Source organism: Biomphalaria glabrata, chromosome 5 (genome assembly GCF_947242115.1).
Source record: "Biomphalaria glabrata chromosome 5, xgBioGlab47.1, whole genome shotgun sequence".
Lineage (NCBI taxonomy): Eukaryota > Metazoa > Mollusca > Gastropoda > Planorbidae > Biomphalaria > Biomphalaria glabrata.
In genome coordinates, this window is record NC_074715.1 from 43410239 (window position 1) to 43426786 (window position 16548).

Sequence of the window (16548 nt, forward strand, 5' to 3'; positions counted from 1 at the left end):
AAATTAATTATTAGTAATTAATTATTTTGTTTGGTATCGAAAAAGGGAAATAAATGCTATTTATTGAGAGATGTGGCTATGAGTTTCTTTAAAAAAAAATGACCTTTTTTTTATACATATATCTTTACCCGTGAGAATTCATAAAACTGACACATTCAGGTAGGGCGAGTCACGAGAGGCCAACGTGACTTTAATTAGCTTAATTATACTCAAATTTTAAAGTAGTCCTGATATTTTGTATCCATCTTATACCCATGTGTTATAAGTCCCCTGTCACTTGAGGCTTCTTTCTTCAATAGTTAACAAGAGGCTCTTCAATATAATGCTGTAGATGGTACTTAACATTTGCATAAAACGAGCCGCCATGATCAGAAGCAAAACATGATTATATGTGTTGTTTCACGTGCTAGGTTCGAATTGTGTCCAGGCAAGGGAGGGCTAGAAAACAAGAAAGGATGCGCCCTTAGAAGTGGTTCGTCAAGACATATGTTAATGACGCAGCTGTAACTCACCCCCGTGGGCAAGGAATCCTCGCCCCTTCCCGCCACATTCTCTCTCCTATTCTTTTTTTTTGTCTTGACACTACTTTGACCAGAGAGCTGAACCGTGGAGAGTGTACGGGCTTTGAACTCTGGACCGCTCACATAAATATCTCCGGGACAGTAATATTGATACAGGCCCTAAATTTGATGGACCGTCGAGACACACCGCATCCTTTCTCGCCCCCTCTCCTCTCAGCTCCTCTGTGCCGGCATTTGTTATTTAGAGGCCATTACGGAAAATAGATAGTTTTCATCCTGCTTCGCGAAATTAAACAATCAAGTGGCCGCATTTTCGCTGACCATGTGTGAAACTGACCATGGAGTGGACAATGGATAACGGGAGGGATATTGCAATTAAGTCCCCTAAGTTTATAGGCATGACTTAACGGGTCTGGACTGAGTTAGCACCTTGCGGCTGTGGTCATCTTCAGGCTCGTACAACTGATTCAATATTGGAGAGAGACCAGTCAATGGTTAGCTACTGAGACTACTTAGAAGCTATTATAGGACTGACCAACGTGGTCAGAGCATCAAATAGAACTTATGTCATACATTTGCGTCTACTTGTATTCAAAAACACGTAACACATTGCCACAGAGGAACTTTAATATCAGAGCATAAGTCTGTCAAGTTTAAATTACAAAATGAAAACCATAAATAAATCAATGAATAAAGTTTGATTCGATAAGGTGCAACAATTTAAACCATTATATATGGTGAAAAGTATCCACTAAGCTACCCAATAGTCTAGTGTGGAAGGCTGGCTTATTGTGAGAGACTTATAACAAGCTGCTGAAATATATCATTACATTTAAAAAGGCTTATTACGTATGTCTATATATGTAGAGGAAAACCCTTTAAGGAAAAGGGAGAAGGAACTGTAAGACGTTAAAATGTTTAAATACCATTTAAGTTTCAATTATCATTGATTGTTCTGTTCCATTATCTATTGTTATTATTATAATTGTGTTAGCATTTTTTTTTAAATAAATATTTTTTAAAAAAAGTTAACAAATATTCTTTTTTTTTCCCTGTACAACTTTGAACAATTGAAAAATACAACAACATGCGTTTGATGCCAATGTCTTGCTGTCTATACTCGATAAAAACATACATTAGAATCAATTACTATATGACTATAATAAACTTTCTTTCTTGTATGTGTATTTGTTAATTGTCAACTAATAAACTTTCTTTCTTGTATATGTATTTGTGGATTGGTCAACTACTAATAGAGACTATATACCTTATACCATCAAAAGAAACATGAGGTATACAAATTTAAATTCAAAACAAAATTTTAGATTTTGACGTTCAGTTTAAAAAATCATCGTAATGAAAAGTTTTAAAGTTTGATCGAAAAAAATTACAATAGCAATTTTTTAAATTATAAAATGAAAAGTTGTGAATAAAGTGGATAAAAAAAATTCGTCCCTGGGTGGGCTCGAACCACCAACCTTTCGGTTAACAGCCGAACGCGCTAACCGATTGCGCCACAGAGACACATGTATTCGACGAAAGATAATGGTTTTGTTTTAAGCACAAAGAAGCTTTCACTTCTTTAAAAGGTTAGGTTTTTTTTAATGCCTGGAGGCGATAACTGACATGGAAAGCTCAATAAAAAAAATTAGAATATTCGAAAACATAACACAGCACACCAGAATATTGCAGAAGTTTTTAGTATGGAATTTATGTTTCCATTTACAAACTTTCACAGATGGTTAGACATGGGAAGGTCATTTGTGTACAAAGATAGAGATATCTAGACTAGAGACAGACAGACAGACTGACTGACTGTCAGATTGATATATAAGCATAAATAGATAGATAGATAGATAGATAGATAGATAGATAGATAGATAGATAGATAGATACATAGATACATAGATACATAGATACATAGATAGATAGATAAGTAGGCTGATGGTTGCGTAACTAGCAGGCGACTGTTTGACGACTTTGGCCCAGGCATTATTTATTATCTGCCCACATCTTGCTAGTCATTCCATGGGTAAACAGTCGTATCTTTCTTAATAAGTAAAGATTGATAAAACATCAGGAATTGGAATCGTGCATCGGTTTACGTCACGTGTCGATAGTATGTCGATAGTCTTAAAATATACCGTAGAATCGCAACTTTATCAACAGCACTCATAATGAAAGCATTGAAAGGAAATATTATCGTTTACGGACTTACTGTTATTTAAAAGGGCCTATTCACCGGCGACCCCACCCACTCATTGGGTGTCGTCCCGCCGGGCATTGGCCCGAAATCCCATATAGCCAGTCCGCCCCTAGCGCCCCTGGTAGGTAGGCAAATAGATGCCATGACAATTTATATCATTAAAAATATACATATACGATATTGTTACGAATCTCACTATCCAGGCTCTCTGCAAACTGCACCATACACCACCAACTTAAAGAACTTGACAACTCAGGGCTCCAAAGTAACGTAACACTTTAATAGTTGAATAAGTAACAGCCAATACTGTACAATTGGCAACACGTACACTGTACAAATATCTCTCTTGTTAATAGCCGTTCCGCCGTATCGACTCTTGCACTGGCCTCTCCGTCTCGTTCCGGGCTTGCACTGGGTTCAACAGTTCAGGACTGACTTCACACACTAGGCTCGTTGTGTCGGACTCGATCACAGACCAAGATCAAGACGCCGTTCGTCTCAACTGTACTTGATAGTACTCCGCACTGAACCGTCGTAATGCTCCGTACAGAACCACACCGCTGAACTGTGCTGTAGTCGACCGGACTGTAGTGGACCTTCTGTCGTAAACCTCCTTTCTGAACCTTCTGTCGTGAACCTTGCTGTATTGAGCCCCTTTTTTCAACCGACCGTGACTGCGACACCTCCGCTCTTTATATAGGGTCCCTACTGGCCTTCTCGAACCGGACAGAACGCCGCTCGACGTTTCTAGGTGGTCAGATGACTACAACTCTCGTGACGCTCATGAGCTCTGTTCACGACGGCGATCCTTCCCGTACCGTCCTGTTGATACTCGACTCGGTTGACCGTCGTAGCTCGTCACGGTTGACCGCTCGTCTAGCGCTGGCCTGGGGCGAATTGCGTCGGCTGACTACACACACACCACTACCCCTCTCTGTGCCACCACCAGGTTTATAACAATATTTATTACAATAGCCTATAATGTCGATATTCTATTATTAATGTAATAATATTTTTTTTCTGATTTAAATATGAACTCACTGTTGTAGTACTACTGAAGGTCGTAACACAGACAACAAAAATGTCTAGTCTCTTGTCTCGCGCACTAGGTCCAGGTTCAGTTTTTACTTTAAAGATAAAGAAGTAATATAACCATTGAAAACGTCAATTGTTTACATTATGTTTAAATATTATTGTAAATTAAACATTCATATTTTATTTGGTATTGACTAATAAAGAACAAAAAAAAATTACCTTAATGGGGATCGAACCCGAGACATTCACTTCAAAAGCTTAATTAGCAAGACGTCAAGTGAGCTATGATAGTGGTGAATTTTAGTTTGAAATAATTTATTCCACTTTTTTTTTTACTTGCGTGTAAGACCAATTTCCAACCAACGTTTTACAAAGCTTATGTTCTATACACTCACTCTGTCGGTCTGTCTGTCTGGTACACATTTTGTGTACATTTTATTATCCCACTTCCCATTCTCGGATTAACTTGAAATTTTGCTCAATCATTCATAGTCAATCACAGTACAGGAAAATCAACAAATTAACCAATTAGTTTATCAATCAATGGTTATTAATTTTTAATTAATTAATTTTGTTTTATAAATGACAAAAGTGAGTTAAACATTGCAGTATTGAGAGATATGGCATTGATTTTTTTTCTTCCCCTTATAAATTAAAAAAAAAAAAAATTTGTTTGTTTACATGCACATCCCCTAAGAAATTTTAAGCCAAAAGTAGGAATTGTATATTTTTCTTCTTTATTTACTGCTAGTCTTCCAAAATAAATTTTAACATTTGGATGGGGAGGGGGGGGGGGGATTAATTGTGATTGTACTGCATCAAAAAAAAAAAGAAGGTGTCAAGAACGTGTTGAACCTATGAAAGAACTGTTTTAAATGGTCATCTGTACTAGATAGCTCTCCCTCGATTTTAATTGTCTAAATAAAGCACTCCCATGCTTATGTCTTCATGTCATATTTAGACCAATAAGATCTCTTCAAATTAATGTTATATCCAAATCTGAAATATACACCATATTGACGTATGATATGGAAATATGAGATCATATAAAAATACTATTAACGTTCTTGCTATTACAGACATTATCTCCTATACTCCATACATTTAATATGGCATGCACATATTATAAAACATTGTTTTTTTTAAAGTGAAACTATCATTTAACATGTTTTCAAAATGGATTGGTTGCTGTCTTTGTCTGTTTGCAGTTCAATAACACGAACTAGTTTTTGTGTTTGTTTCAATGTCCTCTCCTTACTTTTGAACACAAGAGCCCCTAGGCAACTGTTGCGCAACTTGTATAATGAACAGAGGTGAGTCAGTGCGTGTCTGATATCTCCGTTGATGTTTGTGAGTGAGTGCGCTAGAGAAACAGAAAGTAAAAGTTCAGAAACTCAAAACCTTAGGAGATCATGTAGCGTGGGAAACCGGATACACCAGCTGTAATCATCTAAGTTTGGAAAAGCATGATCTAACGAGGCATGGGAGTAATGGTAGATGACTGACACGCGCATGACTGACTACTCACCGACTTGTTCAACAATGGGTAACGTTATCTGGTCTGGTGGTTTGCGGTTCTTGAGGTTAAAGATGATTTCAGGAGCCGAATCAGACATGTGCCTATGGTCAGTAGATATCATTTCATAAACCAACTATCCTTTTCAGAGTTGGCCAAGTTGAACACCGTACAAGGAACATGGTGACAATTAAATCAGTTTCGGAAGCGAAGGTCTTGTGTTTAAATTCTGGCGAATGATGAAAAGTCAAATTCAAGATTTTATAATTGAAGTCCCAACTCGACCGGACAGGTTTATCCGAAAGTAAAGACATTTGGTCACTGAGCTGGCCGCATTGTACCCTCGGAAAAAGCGTTGAGACAAAGGAAGTTTATGGGGCAACACAGATTGGAAGGCGGCCTCTGCAGACTTTGACTATAGCGAAAATTGTTAGTATATGTTAGGGTATGTGTATTTCGGATCATGTCTCTTTTGATATCACATACATGCGTTTTTTTTTAAAGTAGACTTATAGACTTGAGACTATTAAGTCTAACTACTTTCAAAATGCCCAGTTCTTATCAAGTAGATCTACTTTTAAAATGCCCAGTTCTTATCAAGTAGATCTACTTTCAAAATGCCCAGTTCTTATCAAGTAGATCTATTTTCAAAATACTCAGTTCTTATCTAGTAGATCTATTTTCAAAATACTCAGTTCTTATCTAGTAGATCTATTTTCAAAATACTCAGTTCTTATCTAGTAGATCTATTTTCAAAATACTCAGTTCTTATCTAGTAGATCTACTTTCAAAATACTCAGTTCTTATCTAGTAGATCTATTTTCAAAATACTCAGTTCTTATCTAGTAGATCTACTTTCAAAATACTCAGTTCTTATCTAGTAGATCTACTTTCAAAATACTCAGTTCTTATCTAGTAGATCTACTTTCAAAATACTCAGTTCTTATCTAGTAGATCTATTTTCAAAATACTCAGTTCTTATCTAGTAGATCTATTTTCAAAATACTCAGTTCTTATCTAGTAGATCTACTTTCAAAATACTCAGTTCTTATCTAGTAGATCTATTTTCAAAATGCCCAGTTCTTGTGAGGTTGAAATTGCTTTGAGACAGAAATGTACTTTGAAGTTTCTAATTATTTCCAACTTAAGGATCTGTGACTTCTAATTAATCTATTATCTGATGTACTTTTCCCTGTTTCCAAACAGATCTAATATCTAATCCTATTTCAAGTAAAAAAAAATAGAAAGCGCTTTCCATTAAAAACAACAACAACAGCAAACCTTTAATCTGACTACACCATAAAGTATATCCACAGTACACCAGCAATGAGAGAAGATTATGTTCTGTGGGAGAAAGAATTTTACATTGTTTACTTTCATGTTTAAAGTCAAACATTGTACAGATGCTGGTAAAGTTTTAGAGTTGTTATACTTGTCTGTACGTAAATACTGTGAAATAGGTTTTTATCAGACTTCTACGTTCAGTTAAGATTAGTATTTCAATGAGCTTTTGTGGTCAAAAGTTTCTCATGAAAAATACGAATGTACGTCTCTGACACCCACTTCCGGAAATCTTCAACCCCAAAGTCTAAAAAATGTATGTCCATACCAAATCCACTTGGACCACCTACTAGACTGACCATAGCCCGGTGAATACAATACGTATAACTAGACTCTAGAGTACACGTGGATACACTGGTACACAGACATATACACACAGACACAAGCCAGTCGTGGTCTTTCTATTCCCTGGTAGCCCCTGATCTACCGCCAGAGAGATGCCCGAGTCTTGGGTAATGGAGATAGCCTTGACGACCAGCCGTCTCATCGTATATTAATGAATCTCTATACGTCCCTCGCCTTCGGGCCCCGGGGACACAGACCGACCGTCCGTCTTACTGGTTTTAATGACGCAGAAACAAAGAAGGGGGGATAAAAAAAGGTCAGTTTTTAAGGGGAGAAGAAAAAGTCTCGGGAGGGTAAGGGAGGAGGGGAGTGTATGAAGAAAACACAAAAAAAATGGAAGACTAGATTTTTAGACTTTTTGCCATTGCGATAATTATGATAAGTGAAAAGGCGTGGTCTACGCAATGTGGGCGTGGTCTGTCAGAACTTGATGCTTTATTATATTACGTCAGCTTTGTTCATTAATTGTCAATATGACTTTTAGTTTTACAAGCAGTAGGGTAATACTTGGGGATGTAATACAAGTGTACAAAGGGTACACACGCTCACGCTATCACACACACACACTCACGCTATTACACACTCACTCGCGCTAACTCACACACACACATACAATAACGCTAACACACACCAAGGCTTGTCTTGTAGCTCTAAGGCAACGTTGACAATTAGCGAAACTAAAAATATATTTTAAAAATAAACAGGATACACAATTCACCTTGAAATTTTTTTTGGGGGGCAGTGTAAAACAAAGGCGTAATCGAGTGCGCGTGGACCTCTGTTTGTTTTCCTCTGACTGGCTCACATTTCAACAGTTTGGCTCTAAGACATTGGACCTTCTCCCCCCCCACCCCCACCCCCATCCTAAGATCTTCTCAAGTTGAATATTTGTCAACCATTTCTTTCAACGAAATTTGGATTTCAATCGATACAAGAACATTTGAAGGAAGCAGGGTTTTTTTTTTAAGCCATGTCTAAGATGCAAACAGGTGCACTGTCAGACACGTACACAGTCACACAAGCACACATGACCACTGATATAAATGTGGTTGCAGCACACAGAATACGTTGAATTTTTTTATTTATTTATTGAGATATGCATGTGCGTGTGATAGCTGTAAACAGCTATTTCTATTGATGTTTCTGGTGCACAGAATATAGAAACTATTAATTTTAAAACATCAAATCATTTTTTAGCAATGTCGAAGTTCTTTCGCTTGTAACACAAAGTAATTTTTTTGTATTTGGAAACAGTGGTTCATCGAACAGCGTCCTTGACATTGTTTAGTTCATCTATGTGTTGAGAAATCTCTCCTTATGATCTTCTTTTCATTTTATTTTTACCCGTGTTACCTTATCTTACCTCCACGTTTCTACACATAGCTTTCTCGTCTTTGTTTTTTTTTTTTTTTTTAAGTTATTTATTTTATTTAATAATGTGAACCAGAAGTAAAATTGGAATAATTATCAAAGAATAGATTACTGTTTTTAAACTCGATTCCACAATGAAAAGGAAGTATGCGGTGTTACCATAGTGTAAAGAGAAAGGGGGGAAAATCAACTTTTTAAACCGTCACCCAGTGTTTGGATAAGAAACTTATTTATCAGTGTCAGTCACGTTTGGATTTCAAGATCTAAAAGCGCTTTTGGAAATTAACATGTTTATTTAGCGTACAAAAAGCATGTCCAAAATCTTCTCTTGGTCTTTTGAAATAGACTCGTTCAGTTTATTAATTGAACACGACAATACTTAAACAAAACGTCGTCCATAGTATGTGCTACTAATCGTAATGACGGTGTACAATAAAGCAAAAAGGACATATTAATAGGTCTCCTCCACAGGTACATGAAAAAAAAGTGTTCTTCGAGATGAACCAAAGTCGTTGTACTATTGAAATAGGCCAGTAAACATTTATCTTTTAAGTTTACTGTACATTTTGTTTTTAAAAACAACATCTGAATATTTGTTAAATAACACCATGTACATTGGTTATGTGATTTTATAAATATTTTTTTCTACCAGGTCATAGATGAAAGTATTCTCTGGTCTTTATAATGGTATGATTTTAAATCCCTTTTATTAAATCAAGAGAATTCTATCAACGAGCTTTGATTATCTTGTCACCTCACAACGTCGTATGTAGTTCACGATAAATACAAAAAAAAAAAAAGCCCTCTATTTTAAGGTATCTGTCCCTTGGGCAGTTGCTGTCATGTGACTTGTAACTGGCCGTTGGGCAGTTGATATAATCATTACATGAAGCTGTCCATTGGACATTAAATCTATAAATGATCCAAAACATGAATGTCACCACAATATTGTCACAGTGATGCGTGAGATGCATCCATTGTTAAATACATTCCTTTAGGGTACTATAGTAGTATAGACATGGGGAAGTCAGGATTTGTTTTCGCTGGGTGGGCGGGGGATTTTTGTATTTCATTTCGGGGGGTGGGTTGAATCCCCCCCCCCCCCGGCTACTAAGTATTATGTTAGACTGCATACATCTTTTTCATGATCGTAGCATGTTACCCATCACAAAGAAGACGCCGATCACAAGTACAACTAGACACAAAACTCTTTTGTTCCCTTGGCAGTCAAATCGTTGAACAATATATAACGAACTTGTGAATTTAGCATGTAATGTGCTCATATTAAATAGAAGCTGGGCTATTGGACAAATGTTTTCTCTAAACTGACTAATCATGTATTGTTGTTTTTGTAATGCATAATTGTAAAACAAATTCACCTCAAGGATAATAATGATTATTATTATTTTTATATTATTATTATTATGTTAGAAATGAACGAGTAGTCATTCTCTGGCGCTGCCAGGGTCGAGTTTCGCTAAAGAGAAACAAAATTCATCGTAGTCCCTTTAACAGTTTCCACTGAGGAATTTTCTGGTGATGTGGCAGGTCTGCAGCAGTACCGCCCTCTGACAGGCAACGAAGATGTTCCTAGGAATGTTATTATTATTATTATTAATATTATTATAAAGTTTGTAGGCTATGAACATTCAAAAGTCCTAAATGGATCATTGGGACCTATTTCTTGCCCAATCAAACATACCATTAGAAAGTGAAGAGATTAATGTGGAGTCTGAGGAGGGTCATCATGACTAGACACCACGAAGAAAGAGGAAGTAAGGAAACATTTAACCTTTAGATAGTTTGAAAAACATTTCGTATGTGTGTCTCCCACGTTATGGTTTTCTACAGCTTTACCGTTGTATAGTCTTATTAATGTAGTTGTTTCCCTTTGATCTCCTAGTTCTCAAAATAGTCTGCTAAGAGTTGCTCTCCCTTCTTTCTCCAAGTGGTGTTTGGCTTTGTGGTCTATAGACTATCACTTAAGCCTGTTGTACATGACAGTTGAGTTGATTCCCACCAAGCTTACAAGGAGTAAGGAGCCAGACCCACGTACTCACACAGATGAGACCTGCCTTCCTTTCTTGAAGAAAAAAAAAGGCGAACCGGCGCGCCGCAGACGATGTTTGAAGAAGAATCTTGACTTCCGTCTTAAAAGGAAGACCCGTAGTTCACTTTGAGGCTAGAGTTACGTCCCGTCTTCTCCCCCAAGGGAGGAAACTACGGGGTCGCCACAGGCCGTTTAAGAACAACAGGGGCAGCGCCGTAGCAGTTGGTTCTTAGATATGGTCAGGAGATTGCAGGGCGCTCGCTGGAGAGCAGCCCGCGTGAAGAGTCTTCCAGTTGTAAAGTGCGATATTACACCCCAGGGCGTAACCTGTCTTGGAGATGAAGGGAATAAATGCGCACTACTTTGGTGGTATGCGGGACTATTAGTGGTGTGGGCTCTGTCTGGTGTACCACAGCATAAGTTACGACTGCTACTAGGCGTACGTAAGAAAAACAAACTACAACAACACATCCAGGTTTTATCAGTCATTATCATAAACTGAAATCAAGAAATCTTAAAGAATAAAACCTTCAACACACACACACACACAGATACACAACAAAGAGTTAAACATTAGACTCGGGATACATATAATAATGACAAACAACAAAAAAAAAACACTTTATTTTCATAAGAACCATGCTGTTCGTACAAATATTGCACTTGAGTTTGTTCAACTTCGTTCCAAGTTTGAACCCTGCAAACCTTTTTATTTTATGCCGTCTCGCAGCAGATGTGAGCTAGAACATATGATTATTCAATTTTAACAGAGCTGTTCAAAGTCAACTAACGAGTTGTTTTTTTACATGCGAAACTTTTAATTCAGGGAATGTCTATAAATGAGATTTTTAAAACTATAAAACCATCTTAAAAGCATAATAGAAAATCATATACCAACTAAATACACATCAAACAAAATAAATAAATGCTGGTTTAATAATAGACTAAAGAAGCTTTGTAAACAGAAGGAAAACCTCTATAGAAAATTTAAAGAAACTAATGCAGAAAGAGTTTACAAAAAGTATATAAAAATTAAACACTTAACCCAAAAAGTAAGCAGACAGCTGCAGAGTGAATACATAGACAATGTAATATCTAAAGATAACAACAAAAACCTATGGTCATACATTAAGTCTAAGAAAATGGAAACAACCGGCGTAGCGCCATTAAAAGATGAACATAACATAATACATAATGATAATGAAACTAAAGCAAACATTCTAAACAAATACTTTGCATCAGCATTCTCAGTCAGCCCCAGGAGACAAAGACATATTACTGAATTTGAACCAAGTAGACAACATAGAAGATATAGTAGTACAAGAAAATGGAATTCAAAAACTATTAGCCAACACCAAACCAAATAAAGCTTCTGGACCTGATGGTATTCCAGCTAGATTACTCAAAGAACTAAGTAATGAGCCAGCCCCAGTGTTCAAAATACTCTTTCAGGCTTCACTTAACCAGGGCAGAGTACCAAAGGACTGGAAAGAAGCTAATGTCACCCCCCTATTTAAAAAAGGAGAAAAATCTGACCCAGGGAACTACAGACCAGTATCACTTACCAGCATCACATGTAAAATCCTAGAACACATAATATGTAGCAACATCATAAACCACTTAGACAAACATAATGTCCTCACACCATACCAACATGGCTTTAGGAAATATAGATCCTGTGAAACACAACTAATAGGACTAATTGATGATTTTTCAAAAGGTTTAGATAATAGTGAACAAATAGATGCTATCTTACTAGATTTTTCTAAGGCTTTTGACAAAGTTCACCACCATAGTTTGCTTAAAAAATTAAAATATTTCGGCATTAATGGTCCACTGCATCAGTGGATTAAAGACTTTCTGATAGGGAGAGAACAAACTGTAATAATAAATGGCTCTAAATCAACACCGATAACAGTAAACTCAGGTGTACCTCAAGGTACAGTCTTGGGTCCACTACTATTTTTAATTTACATAAATGATTTACCAAATTGCATTAGTTCAGGAACAAAAGTCAGATTATTTGCAGACGATTGCATAATATATAGAACAATAAAAACAACACAAGACACAGATATTTTACAAAGAGAATTAGATGAATTACAGAAATGGGAATCAAATTGGAGCATGTCTTTCCACCCAGAAAAATGTCAGTTGTTAAGAGTAACAAAAAAACTAAAACAAATTAATTCCACTTATCTTATTCATGGCAAACCAGTATCACAGACTAAAAACGCAAAATACCTAGGTGTTATAATAAATGAAAAACTATCATGGAATCCACATATTGATGAAACTACAAAAAAATCAAACAAAGCATTAGGATTTATTAAAAGAAATTTCTATAAATCAAATAAGAACATAAAACTAAAATGTTACTTAACCTTGGTTAGGCCAATAATAGAATATGCATCCTCCGTTTGGGACCCCTCAACTCAAGAAAACATTAAGAAACTGGAACAGACACAAAATAGAGCAGTGAGATTCATAACAAACGAATATTCACATTTGACTAGAGTAACACCTTTAGTAAAATCACTAAATTTAGAAAGCCTTCAGGACAGAAGGCTCAAAAGTAAAGTAGCAATCATACATAAAACACTGAACCATAATCTTCAAATACAAAAACAAAATTTAATAAAATACTCTGAAAGACACAAAGATAAAGGCACATTCCTCGTCCCATATGCTAGGACAAATTTGTACAAATACTCCTTCTTCCCTAGTGCTATTAGAGCATGGAATGGGTTGCCTGAGCTAGCCAGGAAAACCAGTGACTTGGCAGAATTTAAGTCATTGGTTAATATGCATGACTAAATGCATGACGCGTAGGACGTAATCATCTTCTTTTTTGAAGTAACGTCTGTATTATATAAGATAAGATATAAAAACTGTAAAGTTAATTGCTAACATTTCCAAAAATATAGGCCTATAACTTACGATTCAACTGAAGTGAATTACTGTCAGTACAACGGGAAGAAAACGCTTATAAGAAGTGTAATTGTATCAATTAGTTTGGATCAGTCATGTCATTACATTTGCAATAGATCTAGACTTAAAATTATAAATCCGTGCTATGAGAAATATTGTACCAATTGTTTAAGCGCAATGTCCTGCTTTTTGCGCCCTCAATACGTTATGATCCATGATCCTATCACTTGTCTAGACCTATTTGAAAGGGGTGGGAGGAGAAAGAAGGGGTATCTGGGTGATCGCTTTTTAAATGCATTTATAAAAAAAAAAAGTTGAAAGACCTGACCTGAGTCCAATCTCCCCCCCCCCCCCCTCCCAGCCTCCTCAAGAAAAAACTTTAACCACACTACCAGCAAATCGCTTATGAAAATAGTTTTTATAGTTATCTATTGTTAGCTTCAAACTTCAAAGCTGCGACCTACAAAGTATGAAGAAGGCTTATTCAGCTTATAACACCACATCAGTGGAGTACAATTTCTTTCCCTTGTTTAAGATAACAAACAAAATAATCAAATACCAATAGGTAAATAACTAATTGTTTAATTTTCTTTGTTTATTCTTGTATTGTCAGGTAGATGAAATAATCAAGCAAAACTTCAGTTGGATTGGGTGTCGGAGAAATAACGTTTACAAACTTTTTTTTTACCAGACAGAGTGAGCTGATAGAAGCTTTTTAAAAACTCAGTGTCTCCCTTCTGTCACATGCAAATACGTGACTGCATTAGGGTCATGATTGAAAGGTTACTTTCATTTTCCGAGCCCCTCTGAGTAGCAGTCGATCGTGACCTCTCATTCAGCGTGTCCAGCCAGTGTCGCCATCCAAACAAACCAAGTCAAAGTGTTATTCATTAAAGTCCATCTAGAGATAAATCACAGTTCCGCCGATAAGTGACAAATAGCAGAACGCCCATGTGTACATTATGAAAATACATGTTGCGTTTCAAAAATAATGTTACGGTTAAAAAAAAACAACTCCCAATCACTCCCCCCCCAACCCAAAACAAAAATGTCGGTAATAAATGCACGGGCCATTGACAGCAGCTGGAAAGGATGATTTGGGGAAGAGGGGGGTCAGAAATGGATGATCTCCCGTTAACGCCCTCCCCTCTCCCTCCCGAGTTCTATCCCCTTGGTAACAGGATTAAACAAATGTAATATTAGAGGCATGGTGATTAGAACAACAAGGGAAATTACCCAGCAGGGATCTGTACTTTTGAATCTCTTGCATTAAAGATCTGAAGCGGGAGGTAATCCCATTATCCTACAGCAAGTTTGTCTTTTCCTCATTCCACGTTGAATTTGGCTTTTTTTTTGGTTTTATTTTCCCCCTTCCATTTGTTTGTCAATTAATTATTCTGTTGCTATGGAGATGAGATGTATATGTATATGTGTCTGCCCAAGTGATTTATGGACCAATCTGTATGACACACACACACACACACACAAACAAACAAACAAACAAAAGTTATTAGACTAGTTTTAGCTTTAATTACACATAAGACATGTTAACAATCGATGAAATGTGGATCGTACAAAAGGGTATTTACCAAATGAAAAAACAAACAAATAAAAAAAACTTAAATTAGTTAACCCCTAGACACAGGTTAAACGAATGGTCTTGCTCTTGCATTGATCCATTTGGCATACAATAATCACCTTATCTCATTATCTTCTTCAATATGAAATTCCTGGTCTTGATGACTGATAATCACAAATTCTCTCACTTGCTGTGGACGATAAAATACGAGAATGTATTGTGATATTACTTTTCGGGTACATAGAACAACTAAGCCCTTTCGCTGCGATTAAATTTACAAAAAAAAAGAAATAAAAAAAAATATTCTCAATTTTGACTTAATGTTTTTTGAAGCCTACATATAAATGTCCCAAGTATAAAACAATATTTCCTTCCGGTTTGAACACTTATTAGCACTTTTTTGTTTGGTGCGTAACTTTATTTTGTTCATGTTTTACCTACCTTATTCACCATGCGTAAATGTACATCATTGAGCCATGTGTTTCCCTATCTCTTCTATACTAATTACGATCTAATTTTAATCAACAATGGTTATCTTTTAATCAACAATGGTTATTTTTTAACCAACAATGGTTATCTTTTAACCAACAATGGTTATCTTTTAATCAACAATGGTTATCTTTTAATCAACAATGGTTATCGCGTAACATTTTTTTACGTTGTTTTATCAATACTATCACGTGACCATTCATTCTGGTGAATGAGTTCCATTCTCTTCTAGATCTAGGTAAATGTCTGATTGAATGTTAGGAATTATCCTATGATCAGTGTAATAATCAAATGTGTTGGTACCAAGAACATAAAACATCTGTATGACAGCGCGCGCGTATATTTATGTACTACCATGTTGCGGTTTGAAAATGTAAAGACCATAGTTAATAATAATGTGTAGAATGATTTAAAATGACTAGAAGGTTTTGTGCATATTTTATTTTAGGAAGTTTCAAAATAGCGCAACACGGGTATGTGTTCGTTATTATTATATAAAAAAAAATGAATGTCATTCCCTGGCACTGCCTCCATTGAGATTCGTGATAAGGAAACTTGGTTCATTGTAGTCCCTTGAATAGTGTCCAATACTCTGATGATGTGGAAAGTCTGCAGCAGTACCATCCACAAACAGACACAAATCTTGTAAGGATTATTCGGGACCTAAAAGTTCCCACCTAGTCTTAGATTAATTTATGTAATGCTCATTTCTTGACGCTGTAAAAATAAAGATTATATGTATAAATATAATTATATCTTATTATCATTACAAGTTTGTGCGAATTGGCGAACTGAAAAAAAAAAAATACAGGTAACCCTTTCATCTTTCTCTCTCTCTCATTATCTTTTCTCTCATTGCCATTATCTTTCTCTCTATCATCATCTTTTTTCTCTCTCATTTCCTCGAGATTTGAAGCAGGCAGAGTGGCCAGGGTGAATGAGCGCCGAACCAAACAAAAGGCTGAGAAAAGAAGCAGACCTATATGCAACTGACCAAACCTACCCATGCGGCGCCCATGCCATGTATGCGGCCGGCTTTTTAAAGCGAGGATTGGACTTTACAGTCATCCTCGGTCCATAGGATATGAAAAATGTGCTCCTCTTCGATCACGAAGGAGGCGCTATAATAATATATTTTTTCTTTCTCATTATCTCTTCTACTAT

The 16548-nt window shown here is 36.3% G+C and overlaps 1 non-coding gene across 1 annotated transcript; it reads right to left on the reverse strand.

The window, feature by feature from the left end:
- Positions 1-1971: 1971 nt before the first annotated feature.
- Positions 1972-2045, reverse strand: Trnan-guu (transfer RNA asparagine (anticodon GUU)). Its single transcript has one exon. It is a non-coding gene; the product is annotated as a tRNA-Asn (tRNA).
- Positions 2046-16548: the final 14503 nt, after the last annotated feature.